This window comes from Humulus lupulus, chromosome 4 (assembly GCF_963169125.1).
Source record: "Humulus lupulus chromosome 4, drHumLupu1.1, whole genome shotgun sequence".
Classification (NCBI taxonomy): Eukaryota; Viridiplantae; Streptophyta; class Magnoliopsida; order Rosales; family Cannabaceae; genus Humulus; species Humulus lupulus.
This window is the reverse complement of record NC_084796.1, coordinates 133,853,571-133,876,070: the sequence shown is the minus strand read 5'-3', so window position 1 is coordinate 133,876,070 and position 22,500 is coordinate 133,853,571. Positions and strand designations below refer to the sequence as shown.

The 22,500-nt window shown below is 38.5% G+C and overlaps 1 pseudogene; it reads right to left on the bottom strand.

Annotated features, from left to right (window-relative positions):
* Positions 1-9,314: 9,314 nt before the first annotated feature.
* Positions 9,315-22,046, bottom strand: LOC133832552 (N-terminal acetyltransferase A complex auxiliary subunit NAA15-like; annotated as a pseudogene).
* Positions 22,047-22,500: the final 454 nt, after the last annotated feature.

Sequence of the window (22,500 nt, the reverse complement as noted above, 5' to 3'; positions counted from 1 at the left end):
ATTTTTATGTATGAAGGAAAATAGTTATGGTGGTGGAAGGATTCATGGCAGCTTGGGGTTATGTGTTGAGGAAGAATGGATTCAATGGACTGCGTGAACGATTCTAGGACGACCTTATTTTAAGTCTTTTTAATTATGTTTCTATGTATTTTCTGCACTTGGTTTTGTAAACAATTTTAATTAAGTTAAAGTTATGTTTTATTTTTCAAACAATGGGATCCTATACCCCGAATTTATGAATTTCAACATTATAGTTTTTAATAAAGTTATGAATATTTCATTTGTATGTTTTCTTAAGAATAGTGTCTATGTATAGTAGTATTAATGGTCCAAAGTCTTAGAATTAGTTGGGTCATTACAATTTGACAAGCCTTTGAAACTCACATAAGTCAAGCAATTCTTGGTGTGTTCCCTGGAGAAAACTTATGAGAGGGGTCAGAGAGAGACTTGAAAAGTATGATCAAGACTTTATAACTCTAATAACCCTTATTTATAGTTGAGGCACCATCATTAAGTCTACCCATAAAGATTATAGCCTTGAACACATCATTTGGAGAAAAAAACACGTAATTGTACGGACTCGTACGAACTTCTACATGCCAAATTGAAGAACCCAGAACATATACATAATCATAAATATTTGTAGTTCTCTACCATAGTCTTATCATTGTCACCACCTGACATATCATCAGTCTCATAGTAAGAAAACTCCATATATATTATTCATAATCATTATAGCATTATGATAACTCACATATAACATTCAGAAAACATTCATAACATTTGTGGGACTTGTCCCCTTTGGTTCATGCAACTTTTAGACTTGTGGGATTTGTTCCTTTCTAATCTTGTGGGACTCATTCTGTTTTTAATCTTGTATCCCCTTTTAATCTCATGGAACTTATGATAATATCCCCTTTCTCTGACATAATCATAATACATAAGCTGCAAACATAATACATAATAATTGTGGGACTTGTCCCCTGGTGGCCTTCCCTAAGGCGACATCTGTTGGCACATCATACCTTAGTAACACTTCTATTTCTAGTGCTACGTCATACCTTAGTAGCACAAATGTTACACCATTCCTTAGTAACACTTCTGTTTTGATGCTACGTCATACCTTAGTAGCATGGCAATACACAACATAATCACAAATCATAAACTTATCATAACACATAAAACTATGTTGTAGCATTCATATTTAGCAACATATAAAATTCTATAGCATTTAATTTCAGCAACATTTTATTCCATAAATCAAATTGTGTGCAAACAACTCAAAAATAATAAACATAATGTTGTAGCATTTTCTGGCTACAAACAACAAGCATAAAACCCAAGGAAATGCTAAACATAACACCATCACGATGAAAGGAAATCTATCTAACTTCCTTACCTCAAGTCCAAGCACATAAATATCAACACTGCTTCACGAAGCGTCTCAATTTCACATAAGTCATACATAATTACACAAAACCATATTTACATTTGCATGGGCCATTGATAAGTATCAAATTTGTCTATTTTTAATTCGTTATTCTTCTATGACTATGCATTTGATTATTTATTTATATATGTTTAATAAGTTTATTTTGTGTTTTTTGGACTTCCAAGACAATTGGGTGAAAAATAATGAATTGTGATTGTGTTTACAAGCAATGGTTAAGCTAGGAATTAAATGTCTGAAAATTCATACTTGATTTGGAAAAAAATTCAATACTCTTTTGAAGATCTAAGAAGAAGTACAAGTTTTAGGTATTTTTCTTAGCTTTACATAGATTTTAGAATCGTCCGATTCTGAGTTATATCAAGGAAGTTATGGTTAACATACCATCCATAGCTCCAGTTGAAGAAAACTAAAAAAAACAAAAAAAAATTCTATGGTCACAACTAGCCTTGTTCTAGGCTGCGGCTTGGGGACAGAACACATTTGCCAAGGCCAAAAATGTCCCAGGTCGCGGTCGGAACCTGATTTTCTAGATAATACATGTTCTAGTGGTCCTGACTGCCATGAAACACTGGCCGCAGCTGGAGATCAATTTTTTTCTTATTTTTTGAATTTTAAATGTATTTTTGAAAGGGCTATAAAAGGGGTTAGGGATAACTTTTAATATAAATTAGGATTGCAAATTTTAGAGGCTAGAGCAACAGAGGAGGAGAAAAATACATCATCATCTTTATTCTTTAATCTAGTTTTTCTTTCTTCTCAAAACTCCTTTATTGCCATTGAATATTTATGTTTGTGAATATGAATGTGATTATGGGGAAGTTTTCTTTGTAGTTTATTGTAATTTCAAAACCCTAGATATGAGATCTCGCATGCATTGATAAATCTTATGCTTTCTATTCCATTATATTAAATTGCTTCTATTTTTCCATTTTAATGTCATGGATCTTGTAAAATCTTGTTTAGATCGCCGCTGATTAGGATTTTGCATTATTCTGCTATCATCTTAGGATTTCTATTCAACTAATATTCTAGGATTCTAAGTAGAGTGATAAATTACAATTAGGGTATTGTGATGGGTATCTTGATTGTGATGAAAAATAGGACCTAGGTCAAATGAATTGCAAGCTTAATGAATTTTTTGCCTATATTAAGAGTCTCTATAAAGTGTAAGCTTTTCCTAGGTTGTATAGATTGCATGCTTAATGGATTTATTGCTTGGTAAAAGGGTTAGGTAAGAGCGCTTAGCTTAAATTAATTATAATAGGGAAACTGGGATAATTGACTGCTTAAGTGTTATCCGCGAGGTTAATAGTTTAATTTGGAATAAGAAAAAAAATATTTGTCTTTGTTCATAGATTGATTGTCTAAGGTGGATAGTAACTCTTGACTATTTTATTAAAATCGTAGTTTCCTTGGTTCTTGAATCGTTACTCTTTAATCTTAATTTTATTTTTTGTTTGTCTTTAAAAACCAAATCCCCTAGTGAATTTATGTTTATTTCTTATTTTTAATAAAAATTAGAATCACAGTCTTGTGGGTTCGACCCTTATTTACCGCTATACTGAAGTAGCTGTTATAATTGATAAAGAATAATAATTAAATTTGATACGGCATACGACCCTCGGTAAATATAGCTAGTCATATTTATAGTGACATAATCATAGTGGAATACAAATATGATTATATGTTCAAACATAAATTAGTCCTAAGATTAGTCAGTGCACAGGATTTACACTAACTTGCCAATCTACGATATGATCTACTTACACATTGTAGAGTTATGTTCTTTCAAGAACATTAGCAAAGTAGATAAGATTGGATGTATTTGTTACATTGGACTGGACCGATATTGACATTAGATAGGATAACTAAACATACCATTATTATCTATTCTAGTCATATCACATAGTTGACCATAGGTCAATTCAATCTCAATTCTGAGTGGATAGTATTCTAACTGATTGTATTATTTGAATTCTTTCACTTTTTCGTTACCAGCTTATCGTACGGACTAGCCCATACTTTCATCTTGGGAACTCGATAATATAATGGAGTGGGAGTGTTAATCATAGATATGAACATCTATAGTTTCAAATGAAGAAGTGAAACGATGGTTTGCTTTTAGTTTGGTTCAAGGTGATAAATGATAGAGATCTCATTTCACTAAGTAATATTAGTTTACTAAAATATCATTTACAAGAAACTAAGTGTTTTAAGGACAAAACACAATTAGGGGTATAACTGTATTTTAGTCCCATCTCATTGTAGACCGTCTGTAGAGGATTGTCTGACAATTATGGTTGTGACAATGAATAATGAATAACATATCTATGTTGCTTATAGAGCGTTCTATGAATTCAAGAGTGCAATTCTGAGTCTTTAGTGTAGTCATGAGAAATTAATAAGTTAGCAAATTTATTTGTTAGATTTATGATACATTATTGGAGTTTGATTACATAGGCCCATGGTCCCCACTATACCTTGGATAAAATCATGTAGAGAGTCTCAATTAATTGATTTAATTATCAATTAGAATTATAAAAGTTGACTAGGTCAATGTTGGATAGTTTCACAGAGTTATACAATTTAGAGAAGAAAAGAAAAATTAGGGAAAAATTTATTAATTAAGACAAATTGGTGTTTATATTAATAAATAAGTTTAAATCAAGGATCAAATTATAAATAATTAATTTGATAAGGATTTAAATAAATATTTTAATTAATTAAATAAATAAAAAATAATACAAGCTTTGATTTTAAGTCCAACGAATTTCGACCTAGGGCTAATAATTGGATATTATTTTATTGATTTTTTAATCAAATAAATAATCTAATTGATCCTATAAAAGGAATGCTAAGTGAGAGTTGAAAACAGATGTTTGGATGATCAAAAGACGATCTGGAAATCTATTTTTCATATTCTAGGGTTTTAGAATCTCTCTACAGCATAAGTCATTTTCTAAGCCTCAATTGTCTCTTCTATTCTTATTCTCTCTGTATCTATCTCATGTGTTGAGAATTGCTCACTCTTGTCTAGTTGATTCTAAAGATACTTTGGTAGGCTGTGAAGAAAATAGAAGAATGATTCAGTTTCTTGGTGATACCCTACAATAGAAAGGATACAAGGGTTAGAGAAACTGAAGGAAGGACTCAATCATTCCACTGCACAATAATGTTATGTAATGACCCATGACTAAATTACAGACCTCAGACCATTAAAAATGACTAAGCTTAACTAATATTTTGGAATACATACATAAAATAATAGAGCTTTATTATAAAAATACAAATTATGGGATCTTATTGTCTTACATGAAATCATAAAGAAAACAAAACCTTTAATTAATTGTTCAAATACTAAATGCGGAAATAAAACATAAGTACATAATTAAAATGACTTGCAACAAAACTTCATCCCCGATCATTCCCATCAGTCCATTCATTCAGTCCTCGCCCAATACACATGCCAAAGCTGCAATGAATCCATCCCGCCTTCCAAGCTTATTTTCTTGCACCATCTAAAATAAAAAGGGATGAGCCTAATACCTAGCATGAAACATCTACTAAAAACATATCATAAATCATAAGTCTAAAAACATAAATCATAAAATGTATGACGTAAAAACGTAAGTCATAAAATGTAGGACTACAATATTAATGGCCATTAAATCATTACCGTAGTATGTGATAAAAACCATATAGGTTCTCTTGCTACTGTTCGAGGTAGGTTAAATCATAACTATAGTCTACGATAATGATAAAAATATTGGGATTTGGTTATTTGCTATCTAAGCAAATACATTTCCCAAGCGACTACAACATAAAACATATACATATAACACATAAACATAATCATAACACTTAATATCTAACCTATTTTGCTTACCAAAAAAATGGATATTGGAGACAAGAGCGAGATTGAAAACTGCTAAAACCAAAAAGTAAGATCCATAAGTTTTCTAAAGAAATGAGGATGAAAAGAAGATCTAAACCATCATGATAAGAACTTACCGAAAACCTTAAGTTTCAATAGAATCAAACACCTAACAAAAAGCCATTATAACATGTTAGGTGTTGATGCGGTTTTTCACCAATAGTGTATTTAAGAAATAATAAGGTTGATTAGTGCTTAGTAATAAACGGTAACGAAAGATGAAATGAACTCACAAGAACACAAATCTTTCACCTGGTTCAGTGGTTAAAATCCACCTAGTCCACGAGTCTATATTATTGTTGTTTTGCTCTCTATTTTACTATTCTTCACGATCTGGTTATATCCATGATACACATCCACGAAGGACTTGAGCTCGTGACCTGCTGTGGCATCTACCAACTGATCAATCCTTGGCAGTGGGAAACAATCCTTAGGGTAAGCTTTGTTCAGGTTAGAGAAATCGATGCAGGTCCTCCATTTCCCGTTTGGCTTTGGGACCAGCACAGGTTTGGCAACCCAGATCGGGTATTTTGCTTCACGAATAAACCCGCATTTTAACATTCGAGCTACTTCTTCCTCCAGTACTTCAGCTCGAACTGTTCCCAAACGCCTTTGCTTTTCGGATTTTGCAGGCACGTTCTTGTCCAAGTTTAGAGTGTGCATGATTACACTCGAGCTTATTCCCACCATGTCTTCATGTGACCAAGCGAAGACGTCCAGATTCATTTGTAAGAAATTGATCAACTCCTTCTTCCTTTTATCATCAAGATTTCTACAAATCTTAAGAACTCTTGAAGCCTCTTTGGGATCTATACTTACTTCCTCGAGCTCCTCAATGGCATGGAGCTCTGACATGTCCTCACCCATTCGTGGGTCAATGTAACGCCCTGGATAGCCAAGACCGCTACACTGTGTGTTTATAAAGTGTCAGACTTGCTAATCAAGTCGTAAAAGTAAAAACGTGTTCTGAAACAGTAGGGGTACTAGGGTTAAAAGCGTTTTGGTCTCAAAAGTTAAGTTCTCATTACTATACATTGTTTTGTTACATGGGATCCCAAAAATGACAGTTTACAGGCCATTTACAAAATTTACAAAGTTTAAATACATTAACAGCCATACTAAGGCAAAATGAGCAGTTAGGTAATCTCTGTCCTGACACACTCCTCGACCATGGTGATTGAACGGCTGGCTATGTACATTTCACCTCGGAGCTCTCCACCTCAGGCCTGGTCCAGCTTGCCCTTGCCCTTACCTGCACCACGAAGCACCCGTGAGCCAAGGCCCAGCAAGAAAACACAGCAATAACAGAGCATGAACAACTAGCAATCAAGTCAATTACTCATATAGCATCTCATAAATTCAAGTATATCATCATTCAAGTATACCACATACTAAGCATCTCAGCTCAAAATACATAAAACACAGATGTTAACCAGGGCTAGCACTCACAGGCTGCTCCCTCTGTTAACCTATTGTTTCTGGCTTCCACTGGCCAATTCGCGCCCCGTGCGCTAAGATCATGAACGGTACTCTTAGACCGCTTATACGTGTCCATTGGCATAATACCAACGATGACACAATACAACTCTCGGGAGCACTTAGTCCCATTCACAACCATACATTCGGGTGCAGTTTTCTTACCTTTCAATTCACTGGTTTCCGATGCCACGTAGCCACAAGCACGGTCCTCTACTCCGAGCCTCTCCAAAGTCCTAATCACAACACAAATATAATATTCTTTGTCATTAACCAATCCAAGACTACCTTCCCGGAACCTAACCCACACTCTCAGAACCCCCAAATCCTTAGAACAATACCTGGGAGACATCCCCCCGAACCCCCGGAGCAAAGGCCAAAAATTGCCAAAAGTGACACTCTAAAATTAGCCTTGTGCCGTGGCACCACTTCCTTGTGCCGCGGCACCCATCAGTCAGAGACTCCAAGCCGCGGCACACAAAACCCGTGCCGCGGCACGCCTTCGCAGCCCAGAATTCTGGGTTTTTCCTTCGCATTTTCCCGAGCCCCAACCTCTCCAAATCACCCCAAACTCCATCCTAAGTCCCAAAACCAACTCTAAACCCTTAATAAACCTCACAACAACCCAAAAACATCATGCCCATGCTCACTCACACCTTCAATCCCAAAATTCACTCTTGAATTTCACACTTAACAACTCAAACCAGAAAATTAAGAACAGCTTGAACTCAAACACAAACCACACTCCAAACTCCCTATACCTTAACAGAAACAAGCCTAATAAACACACAGAGACCTTACCTTGAATGATGAGTCCAACCTCCAGCTCTAAACCTCCTTCCCCCTTGATTACCCAATTCTGAAATTACATAAAACCAGCCACCAACTTGCCTCAATTCACATTCATTATCTAAAATTTCAGACTTAAAACTTGGATATATCATAATCAGGATCTTACCTCTGAATATCCTTGATCTAAGCTTGCTTGACAACTTCAATCACCCTTAAATTCTTCTTCCAAAAGCTAAATTCAGTTTCTCCCTTCTTCTTCTTCTTAGGTTTGCTCTTCCTCTAGGTCCTCAATTTCAGCATAAACTCATTCTCCAAGTGTTATACGTATATGATATTTTCCCTTCAGCTAATGATCATTTATCCTACCAAATGACTATTCTACCCTTCCACTAATACCCCTTCCTAACTAAACCTCAAGGCCATACTTGTCTTTTCACCAGCTTTGCAATTCTACCACTTTCCCCATAAAACCTGTTACTCTCTATGGTTACTAACAGTTACGCAGGTTACCAAATCACCAGTTACCACTATCTAGCTTCCTAGGACCGTCTCAGCACGTGCATCACGTTGGTATCACAGCACCCACGCGGTACAATTCACACATCATAATTACCACATAATATAATTCACATAGTCATATAACATGCTTAAAATCATAATCATGCATCTTAATCATAATAATCACACATAATTCCCATCATGCCCTCCCGGCACACTAATCAAGGCCCTTAAGCCTTATTAGTGAATTCGGGTCGTTACAGTCAATGTCATCATGTGGGACGACGTCGCTATCCTTTGCTTCTTCAGGTTCTTCTGTCCCACAAGTGGCTTCCACTTCTTGAAACTCTTCACCTCCGTCACCTATGGACATAGCTTGCTGCACAGGTTGTGATTTTACCTTCATAGAAATGCTATAGCATTCCCTGACAGTGAGCTGAGGGGAACTTGACTGCTAGGGGGCGTATCGCCTCTAACGGTGCATATCCCCGTAGCTGAGGGGAACTTGACTGTTGGGTGGCGAATAGAGGATATGGCTTCAAGTTCCATCAATGCAAGTCAGCCAAAAATTTCATTGTATGAAACTGGACAGCCGATCACAACGAACTCGAGTAACTTGGAGACAGTTCGCGAGCCTTCTCCCAATGTTACCACTAACTCAATCGTCCCGATGGCTGCTGATCCTTCGCCAAAAAATCCGTATAGAAACATTGAGGTCACTTTCAGTTCTGTTGCAGACAACTCCATTTTTTCCAAGGTGGATCTAAAAAGTAGATTCACAAAACACCCGTTATCTACTAGTGTCCTCCGAACTCTCCGGTTGCCGAGCTGAACGATTATGACCAAAGGATCGTTGTGTGGGAACTGGACATGGCTAGCATCTTCTTCTGTAAAAATGAATGGGTGTTTTTCCAATTTCTTTTGTTTTGATAATCGCTATTCCGTGACAAACTCCACTCCGTTATGGAATTTTAGTTTGTTAATGTACCTCTTCTGGGCACCTCTGCTCGTGCCTGCCATATGGGGTTCTCCCGAAATTGTGGCTATATCTCCCCCTATTATAAGAGGAGGGTCGTCTTGATTCGCTTGAGCTCTGACTTGATTCATTGGAACTTCAGGAACTGATGGAGGGTTTTGTCGAGCGGGCTAATTAGGGAGCACTCAATTTTGGCCGTATTGGGCCAAAGGTTCATCCCTGTAAATGGTCTCGATCTCGTCCTTCAGCTGTCTACCATCATCAGTGTTATGGCCGATATCATTGTGAAATTGGCAGAACTTCAAAGGATCTCTCTTCGCTCTTTGGTTTCTTAGAGGTTCTGGGTTCTTCCATGGATGGTGGGTAGAATTGGCCAAAAAGATTCGCTCTCTAGTATCCATGAGGTAAACAGGTTTGAATTTTTCCCCAAACTTATTTTTCTTTGCTCCACTCTTGTCACCCTCACCATTTCCCTTCTTCTTGTTACTACCCCCTTGGTTATTCTGGATAACGATTTGAGCCGTAGCTGCAACATCCGTTACAGCTCCAACGGGCTGGGTTGGGATCTGGCTGGTTCCTGCGACAGAAGCTCGCGCCTCTTCTAGGTTAACACATCTTTGAGGTCGTGCCAAGAACTCGTTCATATTATTAAATCCTTTTCTTTGTAATTCTTGCCACAGGTCTCCTCCACCAAGGATTCCCGTTCTCATTGCCATGAGCATGGAGCTGTTGTCGGCATCTCTTGCTCGGGCAGCGACATTGGCAAACCTACTTAGATATGCTTTCAACGGTTCACTAGGATGTTGCTTTACATTGGCTAATGAATTAGCCTTGACCCGAGCTGTGTGGGAAGCCCTGAATGCTCTCTTAAAAATAGCAAAACACTTCTTCCACGAGCTAATAAAATGCCTCTTATATTGTTTAAACCACTGCCTGGCCGGCCCAATCAGAGTTGAGTAGAATAAGAGGCATCTTAGATTGGGCCTGACATTATGGGCCGTCATCATGCTGTTGAAAATCCCAAGATTATCAGACGGATCCCCATCTCCGTCAAACTATGACAAGTGTGGCATTCTGAAGCCCACTGGATATGTGGCCGCCGCAATATTTGGAGCGAAAAGCTCATGCTCATCCTCTTAGTCGCAATCGTCTTTATCTGTTCCAGATACGAGCTTCCTCATTTGTTCTTCCATCTGAGCTTGCCTCTTGAGGATTTGGTCCTTGGTCCCTAGATTATTTTGGGGCTATTCAATAGCTCCCATCTTATCGTACACATTTGACAGGTTGTTGTCCCTCCAAGCTTGAGCTTGGTTTTGTGGGGCATTCCCATCATCACGCACTTCGGGAGGACCTCCCTCTTCACGAGTATAACTAACACCCTCATCTCGAGCTGAATTTCTTCTCTGTGAATTCAGGAGATCACGCAGATTAGGCTATGGATCGTATCGAGGGCTTTGTGCCGAACTTAGATGATTTCTTAGATCATCCTCAGACCTACCACTTCGATGACTTTCAGTCCAATAACTTCCATTTGCGAAGCTTATAACTCGCGGTTGGGGCTGAGGATTTGGATTTTCGACAAGTGTTCGCAGGACATAGGTATGGGCAGACGGAGGAGGATTTCTCTTGATGTCTCCATAAGCAGGAATGTCTCATGTAGGACGAGGTGGAGTTGGATGTCTTATGGGTGACAGGGGATGCCTAACGGGCGAGGCAATCCTTGTCCCATCATGACGAACTCAATTAGCCCACCTTTGTTCTATCCCATTATTCCTAGCTCTATGCGCTTGACGATTCGATCGTGATGTAGGAGGGTTTACTGGAACATTTTGTTTTTGTGAGGCTGTCTCTGCCCCTCTTCGTTGGTTGCCATGAGTACTCCTAGGTGCTTGTGAAGGAGGCACCGAACATGGGGTCGTGGTTCTAACTGATCGACTGGCCTGCTGATGACCCCTATGAGGGCCACTGGGTTGAGGATTCTGGCGATCTTGCACTGTAGGCACATAACTTGGGGTGGCAGTTCTGACTGACCGACTTGGCTTGGATTGGTTATTAAGATGGTACTTATGAGACCTACTTTGCTTCTTTCCGACATTAACATTGGTTGCAAGAGGGGGTAACTGTAACGACCCAAATTTACTAATGAGGCTTAAGGGCCTTGATTAGTGTGCCGGGAGGGCATAATCGGAATATATGTGATTTAATGATTTAAAGCATGTTATATGACTATTTGAATATTTGAGATGCATGACTATGTGTATTAGTATGCATGTAGGCCCTGAATAGGTTAGAAGGGCATAATCACAATTTTGGCCCGTTGCGGGCATAACTGTATATATGTGTGATAATTGTTGAGACCACACTATTTTGTGGGTATATCGTGATCTGTGAGTCAAGACGATCCTAGTGAGCGAGTTAGCGAAAAAGTCACGGCGGGGATTTATACCTGGCTCGGGGCGAGCCTGGGGTATAAATAGGAATATAGAGAATATATTGGGGTTAATTTTGATGATGAGGAATTTAATTGGTGATTAATTAGGTATCGGGAAGTAAGCGGGAAATATTAGAGACACTTGAGGAAATTAGCGGGAATTGGGTAAAATGACCAAAATGCCCCTAAGTGGATTAAAGGATTTAGGATTAAAAGGGAGGGCATTATGGACATTTGGCTTGCAAGAGACAAGTATGCTGAGGCTTTATACTTAGTGGAAATGGTAGAATAATATAGAATTCTGAGGAAAGAAAGAAAAGAAGGAAAAGAAAGAAAAAAAAAGGGAAGAAAACAGAGTTGTTTTTCTAAGGGTTGGTTGGTGATCTCCTTCACCATTTCCTTGTGTTTTCTTGGACAAAAACTCAGAGGGGAGCTAGGTTGGGCTGAGCATCAAGAATTTTGAGTTAAGCTTGAAGGGTTGGCAAGGGATTAGCAGGAGCCCACTAATACCTAAGGTAAGACTTTTGAGTTTTTAGTTTCTGGTTTGACTTGTTTATGCTATGGGCTCTAAGCTGAGCTGAAGGGAACTTTAGGGGAATTCATGCTAAGGAATTGAGGAAGAAGAAGCTAAGGAGGGCTAGAGGCTAACTTGAAATCGAATTTCCAACAAAGGTATAAATTCTGAGCTTTAAACTTCGAAGTTTTGACTGTGTTTTGCTGAATTCTGAAGTCTAGGAGTGACCATGGTGAATTTTGGGATTAGAGATGCACGTGGTTATATTTTATGTGGTTATGATGCTTGGGATGAGTTAGACATGTTAGTGAGCTTGATTTTGAGTTTGGTGAAGGTTTGGAGAAGTTTTGGTTACGTTTGGCTCGGGGAAATCGCAGGAAGGGAAAATGTGGTGTTGGCAGTCTGTGACAAGCGCTACAGCGCTAGCCTTTGGGCGCTGTAGCGCTAGGCCAGGTTTGCTGAGGGCATTTCGGTTCTGTTTGTAGCACTGTAGCACCCTCCAATGAGCGCTCTAGCGCTATCCTGTGTTCAGAAAGGGATATTAGGGTTATTTTGAAGGGTTTTTGACCAAGGGTTCGAGGTTCGATTCCACCACCTTGTTTGGTGGAACTAGGACTCTCTGAGGCCTCGGGATTGGTCCTGAGGCTAGGTTATGGACTTGAGGGTTGGTGATGACTTTTGTCTATGATCGTGACTAGGTACGCGCTAGGGCTCGGGGAGGATCGTGCTTGAGGATTTCATTGAACAAGGCTAGCAAACCCAAAGGTAAGAAAACTGCACCCGGTTATATGTTTGTGATGGGACTAAGAGCTCCCGATATCTGTATAATGTCAGTGATGGTATTATGCCATGGGACATGTGATAGCAGCCTAAGGGTGCTGTACACAATATTTGCGCACAGGGCGCGGTTTGGCCACTGGTAGCCAAGGACAGCTTTATATTCACTGAGCTCAGTTTAAGCGGGCCGGAGTCGGTGGGATAACGGAGGGTGCGGCCTGAGGGCACTAACCCTAGTTATCATTTGTGAATTGTTGTATGATATGAGTTGATATGTTTGGTATGCTGAATACTTGGTTATTCTAAGTGTTTAAATGGTTGAGAACATGTTTATGGAATATGTGATATTCGATTGTCTGTTAAGTGCTTATGCTCTGCTATTGTGTTTTCTTACTGGGCCTTGGCTCACGGGTGCTATGTGGTGCAGGTAAAGGCAAAGGCAGGTTAGACCAGTCCTGAGATGGAGAGCTGCGGGGCTGAATGTACATAGCCAGCTGTTCGGTCGCCATGGCCGAGTGGATCAGGACAGAGATTGCCTAATTGTCTGTTTTGCCTTAATATGGCTAATACTGTATTTAATTCTTGAATCTTTTGTAATTGGTTTTAATCTTAATATATTTGGGATCCCGTGTAAACAGGAAATTTTTCTTTATAAGAAATGTGACTTTTGAGACCAAAACGTTTTAACCGTAGTTCCATTATAGTTTCAGAAACACGTTATTAATAAAATGACTTGATTAGCAAGTCTAGAACTTTTATAAACACACAGTGTAGTGGTCTTGGCTATCCAGGGCAGTGCCTCCATATTTTTGTTCTGGTAGGGGCAGAGGCCCCAGTGATTTGAAGAGGAAGACCCCTGAGGCTTCGATCGCTCCTGGTCCTAATAGGAGAGGTCGGGGTAGTCAGGGTGGCCGTCAGGGAGGCGGTGATACATGGAGGACCTATCCTGAGTGCACGAGGTGCAGAAGACGCCATCTGGACGAGTGTCGGGCTAAGGCCTGTTATGTGTGCGGGGTGGTGGGACACCTCAGGAAAGATTTCCCGACAGTGAAGAAGGAAGATACAGGGAAGGTGGACAGCTTGAGTCCAGCTCGAGTGTTCACCCTGACGCAGGCAGAGGCCGAGGCTAGCCCCTCGGTAGTGACAGTTCAGCTTTCTAGTGCTGGCACTCCTTTTACTGTACTGATTGACTCTGGTGCTACACACTCATTTGTTTCTGGTAAGGTGATTGATAGACTGTGTACACCTAGTGTGTATTGTGTTTCAGGGTTTGGGACTATTTTGCCTACAGGGGAACTGGTAGTATCTAGGAGATGGATTAGAGCACTGCCAGTGATAGTTGATGGTTGGGAGTTGTCAATAGATTTGATTGAGTTGAGTATGGAGGATTCTGATATGATTCTAGGTATGGATTGGTTGGTTAGATATGGAGCTACCATTGTCTGTAGGAAGAAGATGGTGACTTTTGAACAATAGGCCGAAGATCCCTTTGTTTTTGTGGGAGCGGTGCATGGACCCCGCGTACCCAGGATATCGGCGTTGAGAGCCAGAGACTTGATACAGGGTGGATGCATAGGCTTTATGGCTAGTGTGGTGGATACCACCAGAGTTTCACCAGTAGGGTCGGAGGAGACCAGATTGGTTTGCGAGTTCCTGGATGTGTTTCCTGAGGATTTGCCTGGGTTTCCGCCGCGTAGAGAGATTCAGTTTGTTATTGAATTAGCATCGGGGACAGAGCTAGTGTCGAGGGCATTATATAGGATGGCACTGGCGGAACTGAAAGAATTGAAGATACATTTGTAGGAGCTTCTAGATTTGGGGTTTATCAGGCCTAGTTACTCGCCATGGGGTGCTCTAGTCTTACTTGTGAAGAAGAAGGACGGGACCTTGAGAATGTGCATAGACTACAGGGAATTGAACAAGTTGAATATTAAGAATAAGTATCCTCTACCAAGGATTGATGACTTGTTTGACCAACTGCAGGGTAAGACGGTGTTCTCAAAGATTGATCTTCGATTTGGTTATCACCAGCTGAGGATCAAGGATGAGTACATATCGAAGATGACCTTCCGAACACAGTATGGGCACTATGAGATTTTGGTGTTCAGTGTTCAACCTCAGTAGTTGCTTTACAGCCTGCACTCCAAAGACAATTTAGTCATCAGTTGGCCTTATGCAGCTCAAGACAAAAATAGGGTCAAAGTAAAAGCTTCTCAGCCACACACTTAAACAAAAGCTTACCTGAAAGGCAAGAAAAACCTTCTGTTTTCTCACATTCACTTCAAAAGAAAGCAAGTGTGTTTCTAACGAATCAGGGGAGTTCTTTTTAAGCAACTTCAAGTACTTTGTAGCTTCTAAAAGTGGATCTTCTACCTGAATAAACACATAAATATTAGACAGGGCCACACTTTTCCTAGAGATGTCCGACAAACAATTAAGGAAAATGCAAAACACAATTCAGGAATCTGAGAAATAAATAAAGGCACACGGAACCTGCAACAATTTCTCCCCATGGGGATCTGGATCAACATGTTTCACATTTCGTTTCCCAGTCTTTGAGACACTATTTGCATTGGATTCTTCATTTTTACCTTCAGCCTCCTAAAAGAATGGTAAACATTGGATAAAAATAAATGTAGGGGAATGGTCCGAAAAGCTACAGAAGTCAGAAACATTACTTTCTTAGCTCGAGCCTCTGCTTTTCTCAATTTTTGCCTCATTTTCTTTTTCTAAGAAGGAGGCAACTTGGACATCTCATCGTCTTCCTTAGTGGTTGACTTTGGAAGGGAATCATACAACTTTATACAGCATCTGCAGATGAAAACCCACAACCAACATATAAATACAGAGCAAAAATTAACAATGTATTACACCGCAAGAAAATGACAATCCAGCAAAACTGACAATACACCAAATTGCGTTTAAAACCTAAAAATAAACCAAGGTCAGATGTCTAATCCATAATAATCATCAATTTCTCCCTTGAAACTCGTTCAGTCCTCTCTAAAGGGGTCTTAATTCTACAATGGCAAGTGCTCTTTTTTTTTACAGAAATTAACATTTATTGTCAAGCTATGAAAATCAATCAACGACTAATTGATTGTACATCGTAAAAAAATAAATCCAATATGTGGAACCCAATATGAATGCTTTACCTAATTGCACCAACTGCTGCTTTATGAAAATATGGATGTGAATGCAATCGATCTTGAAATTTAAGCATTTCAACATATGTACGTAAATTCATTTTCCTCAAACAATAAGAATGGAAGTCAAATTGGTCTTCAGTGATATCAGCATAGTGCTTCTCCAGAGCCATAAATTTTTTTAAAGCCCGTCCAAGATCACCTTGACGGAAGTAACTTTCACTAGAAGCCAGCTCATACCTTCAAAGTACAACAAAAAATACTTAGAAGCAACAACCAACATAACTTGCTTCAACAAGTAAATAGATCCAGCAGTAAACAGATACAAACCACATGCAATGCATGTCATGAAGGTTGGTATGCTGATCTCCATCTTTAGTGAACAACACTGCAGTTTTCTCAGCTAAAGCCACCTTCGAAAGAGAAAATACAACATGATGCACATACAAAACATTTCAAGCAGCATGAACGCAATAATTCATAATAAGATCAAATAATCAATGATGACTGTCACAATACCTGATTAGCCTGAAGCATATGCTTAACACATTCACTGTTGATGTAGCGATCTGCAAGATCCATACATCTAGCTTCATCTGCCAATGCAGCAGCAGCAGCCAAATCACCAGCATGCTTCAAAATTCAGCTCTGTAATAAAAAAACAAAATTAAAAATTTGGATGAAAAAAGATAAACAAAATTAAAGAATCCTGGTAAGTGCATGAAAAAATATCTCACCAAAAAAACTCAAAATGTTATAAGTTCAATAAAAGTTGAAAGATAGTGGAATGTGTACAGTAATCAAATCCTATTTCCCATGGACAACACAACTAAAGATACAACTCTAGTTAAACTGCTCCCAGAAGATATCTGCCCTTCACAATTAAGCTAAACCGGTTCACACAAGTAAACCGTAAAAATTCCAAGGTAAATGCATGTGAAAACCTCTAGACTATAAACAAAAACTTACTAAAGATCTCAGATATTGTGGCCACTGGCCAACAATATCAAATCTCTTTAAGAAAAGAATAAAGCATGAAAGATCATTTCAAAATATATCGTCAAGTGTATCTATAGATACAGACACGTGCACAAACTATATCTTGTAGTATAACATTGATTTCAATAGAAAAATATCTCTGCTACAAGATTAAGAAGGGAAAAAAATCATAAGATTATATTAAGAAAAAAATCCATAAAACTTATTCCAGAAAACATTTACATTAAAAAAAAATTCATTAAGAATCCTAACCAACCTTTCCCGAGTATAAATCAATCGCGGTTGGGGTGTGCTCAATGGCCTCATCAATTTTAGAAAGAGCGATTTCATATTGTCCCCTTCCGTCGTAATGCTGGATCCAAACAGAAATTCTAAGCAAAAACAAATATCCCAACAAAAAATATTTAAGGGGGTAGCAAAAACAAGAAAAATAAAGGTGGCTAACCTGTGCTAATAGGAATAAGGTCCACATAAGAGTTGAAGGAGGTTCTTTCTCTGACCTGCATTTAAAGTAAATATTTTTTTTTTAAAGTGACATCATCAATAAGAATTACCAAAAGAATGCCTCTAGCAACAAAACCATGTGCCAGACTAAAAAAGCACTTGCAAGATAAAAAATTAGAGCAAATCAGAGCATTCACCATTCACAACTAAAATCTAAAAGCAAGGAGATAGTTTTATAATATTATGAAACGTTCAGTGACCAAAAATCTAAAATCATGTTGCTTAGATCATCTGCTTCAGTATAACAGAAACATGATTCACTGTTCATATATACATTATATAAAGAGAGCAGGAAAAAGATAAGTCTAATTCACTCGACAAAACCAAAACAAGGAAAAACAATACAAAAATCTATAAACTGTAAACAACCTCACACCATGAAGAAGCAAACCACATGCTCCACTACTGTAATGCCCCGAATTCTCCGATGCATTTAACGGCGTGAACAGTAGGTCGGGAGGGCTGTACTTGCTTAATTATGTTATTAATTGATAAAATGCATGTATATGTTGATTATATTATGATATGATGTGAAATGCATGCATGTGAGTCTATATTTGTTATTACAGGGGTGTGATGGTAATTTGGCCCGTTGAGGGTAAATTGATTATTTATTCGCATGTCGGTGATATAATTTGAGATCACATTATGATGTGGGTTTGTTCGAGCCGTTTGACATGAGACGATCAAGGAATGTTTAATGTCGGTTTGGTCATAACGGGCTTAAGCTCGGGGCTCGGGGTGAGTCTCGGGGTGTTTTAATGATTAGAGTGTTACCGGGCATTAAAGGGGTAACGGGAGGTGAAATATTGGTGTTTGAGGATATTGAGATTAGCAGGAAAAGGGAAGCGTTAATTATGATTAACGGGATTGATGGAAAATACCAAAATTACCCTTGAGTTGATTTTAGAAGCTTTAAAGGACCTAGGGGTATAATGGTCTTTTGGCTTGGATATATAAGAGCATGGAAGACTGTAGAGAAAACAGAACCAAAACAGAGTGTAAGCTTCTTCCTTCCCGTACCCTCACCTACCTTCATCTTCTTTGTGAGGTTTGGTGATCTTGTTGAGGATTTGAGCTTAGGAGCTAAGCCTTGGTACTTTGGGAGAGTGTTCCACTGTGGAAGAGCACCATAACCTAAACTTGAGGTAAGTTTTTAGCCCTTAGTTTCCATGTTTGCTCTGTTTTCGTTTTAGGATTTCAGCTTCAGAATTTGATGTGGAAAGTGAGGATTAAAGGGAGTTTTCATGTTGTTTTTTATTGGGGTTTGATGAGGGTGAGCTATGGGTGTTATTTGGGGGTTTAATTGTGTGTTTGGAAGAAGTTTAGAGAGGGTTTGTAGGGCTGGTTTGAGAGGAAAGAGCTCAGGGAAGAAAACTGGTTCGTGTGGCCGACTTGGCCATTCTGGGCTGAGTGCCGCGGCGCAGCAGGGGAGCGCCGCGGCCCTTGGTGTCTGGCTGGGGAGGCCCCTTCTGTCTGAAGGGCGCGCCGCGGCGTAGAAGGGGAGGGCCGCGGCCCTTAAGGTCAATTTTGCCAAAAAAGGTGTTTTTAGCATGGGGATTCAATCCTAAGGCCTCGGGATTGAACCTACTACCCGGTTGAGTAGTGTTTGAGGTCCCGGAGGTTAGGTTTTGGTTTAGGAACCTTTTATTATTCATTTTATTGATGGAATCCCATAATTTGGTTATGACCAGGTAACTGCTAAAGGACCAAAAGGTCGATCGTTCTCAGGGTCACTCATTTGTTTGTTCTAGCTCGGACCAGAGGTAAGAAAACTGCACCCAAAGTGTGACATGCATGGATATTTGTGAAGCATGTTGATTGTATAAATATGGACATAGATTGAATACAGAATCGACAAAACTGTTAGTATCAGCTTTGAGGCTGTGGCTTATTTGTCAGGCTCGGCAGTGTTACTGGACACAGGTCAGGAAGCGCTGATTTATTTGTCAGAGCGGCCTTAGCGTGAATCACGCAAGCCAACAGAGATTAGATCTAATCGATTACTAGCATTGAATGACTCACGGAGCATTAATGCCTGACCGACCCTGAGGGTCGATGAACAAACAGATCTTGGAGGCTAGTGGCTTACCTATCAGCCACTCTCCCGCTACAAAGCAGAGCTTGGAGGCTGGTGGCTTACCTAGCAGCCACTCTCCTGCTAGAAAAGAGACCTTGGAGGCTAGTGGCTTACCTAGCAGCCACTCTCCCGCTAAAGTCATGTGTTATTCATTTGTTTGAAAGCTTTATGCTCAGTGTGATTATAATGATAATCATTTGATAATGTTTATGAAAAGTATTATGTTTTCTTGCTAGGCTTTGGCTCATGGGTGCTATGTGGTGCAGGTAAAGGGAAAGAAAAGCTCACCTAACCTTGAGTGGAGAGCTGATGCGGCCGCTTGGCCACCACGGTCAAGGTTTTCTCAGAGGAACAAGGGGGTTTACCCTACTTTTGCCGCTTAGGTCGGCGGGATTGTAAATATAAAACTGTAATGACCATTTTGTACTGAGAACCACTTGTAAATGTTTTGTTTAGCTCTGCAGAGCAGTTTCTAATAAAATCTCCATTTCCTTTTTATTGGTTTAATTCCTTAACCTGTTAATTACACTTAGAGCACGTTTTTGACCAAAGGACTCAGGCAATGAGTCAAATTTACGGTCCACCGTTCACCGTAACTGTTTTGGGGTAGCCAGGGCGTTACAACTACCCATTGGCTAATCAACTAAACCAAACCCAGAAGACAACTCTTATAAATAGGCATCACTGAAGTGTATGAATGTTTCAACATGATTTGCATTAATGCAAATAAGTGCTACCACAGCTTACCTTCCAGGGAATTGACCAGAAGCTAATTTAATTGCATTGAACTCATAAATCACCTGAGGACATTTCAGCTAAGCATTTCTAATATTAAGTAAATATGATAAAGTCACGTCTAAAATGGAATGGTGTACCATGAAAGAAATTTGGAAATTAATAATAAATCAATATTAAGTTCAATAGGTCAACCCATTGAAAAATTAACGAAGTTCTCCCCCTTTGAAACTAATTAATAGCAGTTTATTAGTTAAAATTTACCAAAAATAATATCAACAACAGATACATGCAGAACAGAAAGAATCCAGTGTATAAATTTAAAATCAACTCCATCATAGTAGTGCACAAGATTTGATAGAATAAAGCCCAGTGTTATTACAAGTTTGTGTAATAGCTAATAGGCTTCACAGCATTCAGATAAAATGGCAACCATTACAAGGAAAGCAGCAAAGTTAAAATTCAGATCACTCAATATTTTACCTTGACAACAGAAGACCAAGTGTATTGCTGCCTAAGAGAATTGTACAACGAATCCAACTGTTCAATTTGGTCGGGTGAATACTGACCATTTTCAGAATAGAGCCCAACATACTTGTGAAGGCCTTCATAGTATCTGAAATTGAACTCAAAATAACAAGTTCAAAATATGAATCAAATTTTCACAAGGAATTGATATTTTGAAAAGAAATATAGCATTAGCATTACTAAATACCCATAATTGTCAGGATTCATAGAAAGTAGAGCCTTGAACAAAGTGGCACCTTCTTCAAAGCGACCAAGCTTTACTAAAAGAGAAACCTCTTGTTCTTTAAAAGCCAATTTATCAACCTTGAAAGACATAACAAGAAATGGTAAGCACTTGAGATTTGCATGCTAAAAACATAACCTCATAAGAAATATAATAGTTCAAACTTACTATTTTTGGCTCTTTCTTGTGCAACTCATAAAGAGCTCTCTCAATAGAACCCGATTCTTCTAGCAAAGAAATCTTGAGAATAAAATTGATAAAGGCCACTATTAAAACCATATGATGGGATGGGACCATAAAACCTAATAAGTTTTTTCATTTGAAGTGTGAAACGTATAACCCACTAATTGAAAGGGCATCAAACTAGACTAACAAGGAAAAATAAATAACTGTTTTCATATTTTCCATATAAAAGCAGCTTTTTAAAAAGTCAAATAACTTAAGAGATGTTCATGCATTCACAAAGAGCAATGCTATATGGCACCCATGATGCCCAGCAACACCTTAGGTTGATTGGTGCAATGCAATTAAGTATCGAGTCCCACATATTTTTATGTTAAATTATAAAATAAGTGGGACTCGATACTATATTGCACCAATAACGGTATGCTATGTAAGGTGGTGTTGTGGGACTCGATACTATACTGCACCAATAACGGTATGCTATGTAAGGTGGTGTTGTGCACCAATGGTGCCCAATAGCATTAATCATTCACAAAACCAAGGGAACCTAAAAAAAAGACCACAAGAATAGGTGGGGAAAAACCTAAAACATAAATTTCCAGTAATAGCTCCAATACACACAAAACTTCTAGACAACTACAAAAACTAACAATAACTAAAACCCATATCAAAAAACAAGCCTAAAAATCAACATAATAGACAGCTTGTCAGCTATAAGATCTACATTAATATATAACATAAGAAACGATATACAGAAGATACCACTTAGAATACCTTATACAAAAGGATTTCCCCATGTTCACAATGTTCATTATCAGGAGGAAATCATCTTCTAGTGTCCCCTCATATGCTTCCAGAATTTCAACTGCTTTTAAAGCACTAACAAGAAAAAATAAAATTTAATAGACCAAAACTTATACTCAAATTTTATAACCCAAACACACAACCAAGAAGAATTTATCCACTGAAAATGTAAAGAGGAACTATTCTTACATATTTACATATGCTGTATAGAAAGAAAAAAAAGTATTGTTTGTATACATATATAATACTTAAACACATGTACAAAAGAGAGGAATATCATTTTCTAAAAGCAACAGATGGACTCTATTAACTTCCACATGATTTATTTGATCTAGATTTTTAAAAGGTTCAGCTTACATCACACTATGTAACAGACTTTTTGACAATAAATTCAGAACATGAATTACAAGTGTAATTTTTTACTGAGAACAGCTGCATGAACCATGA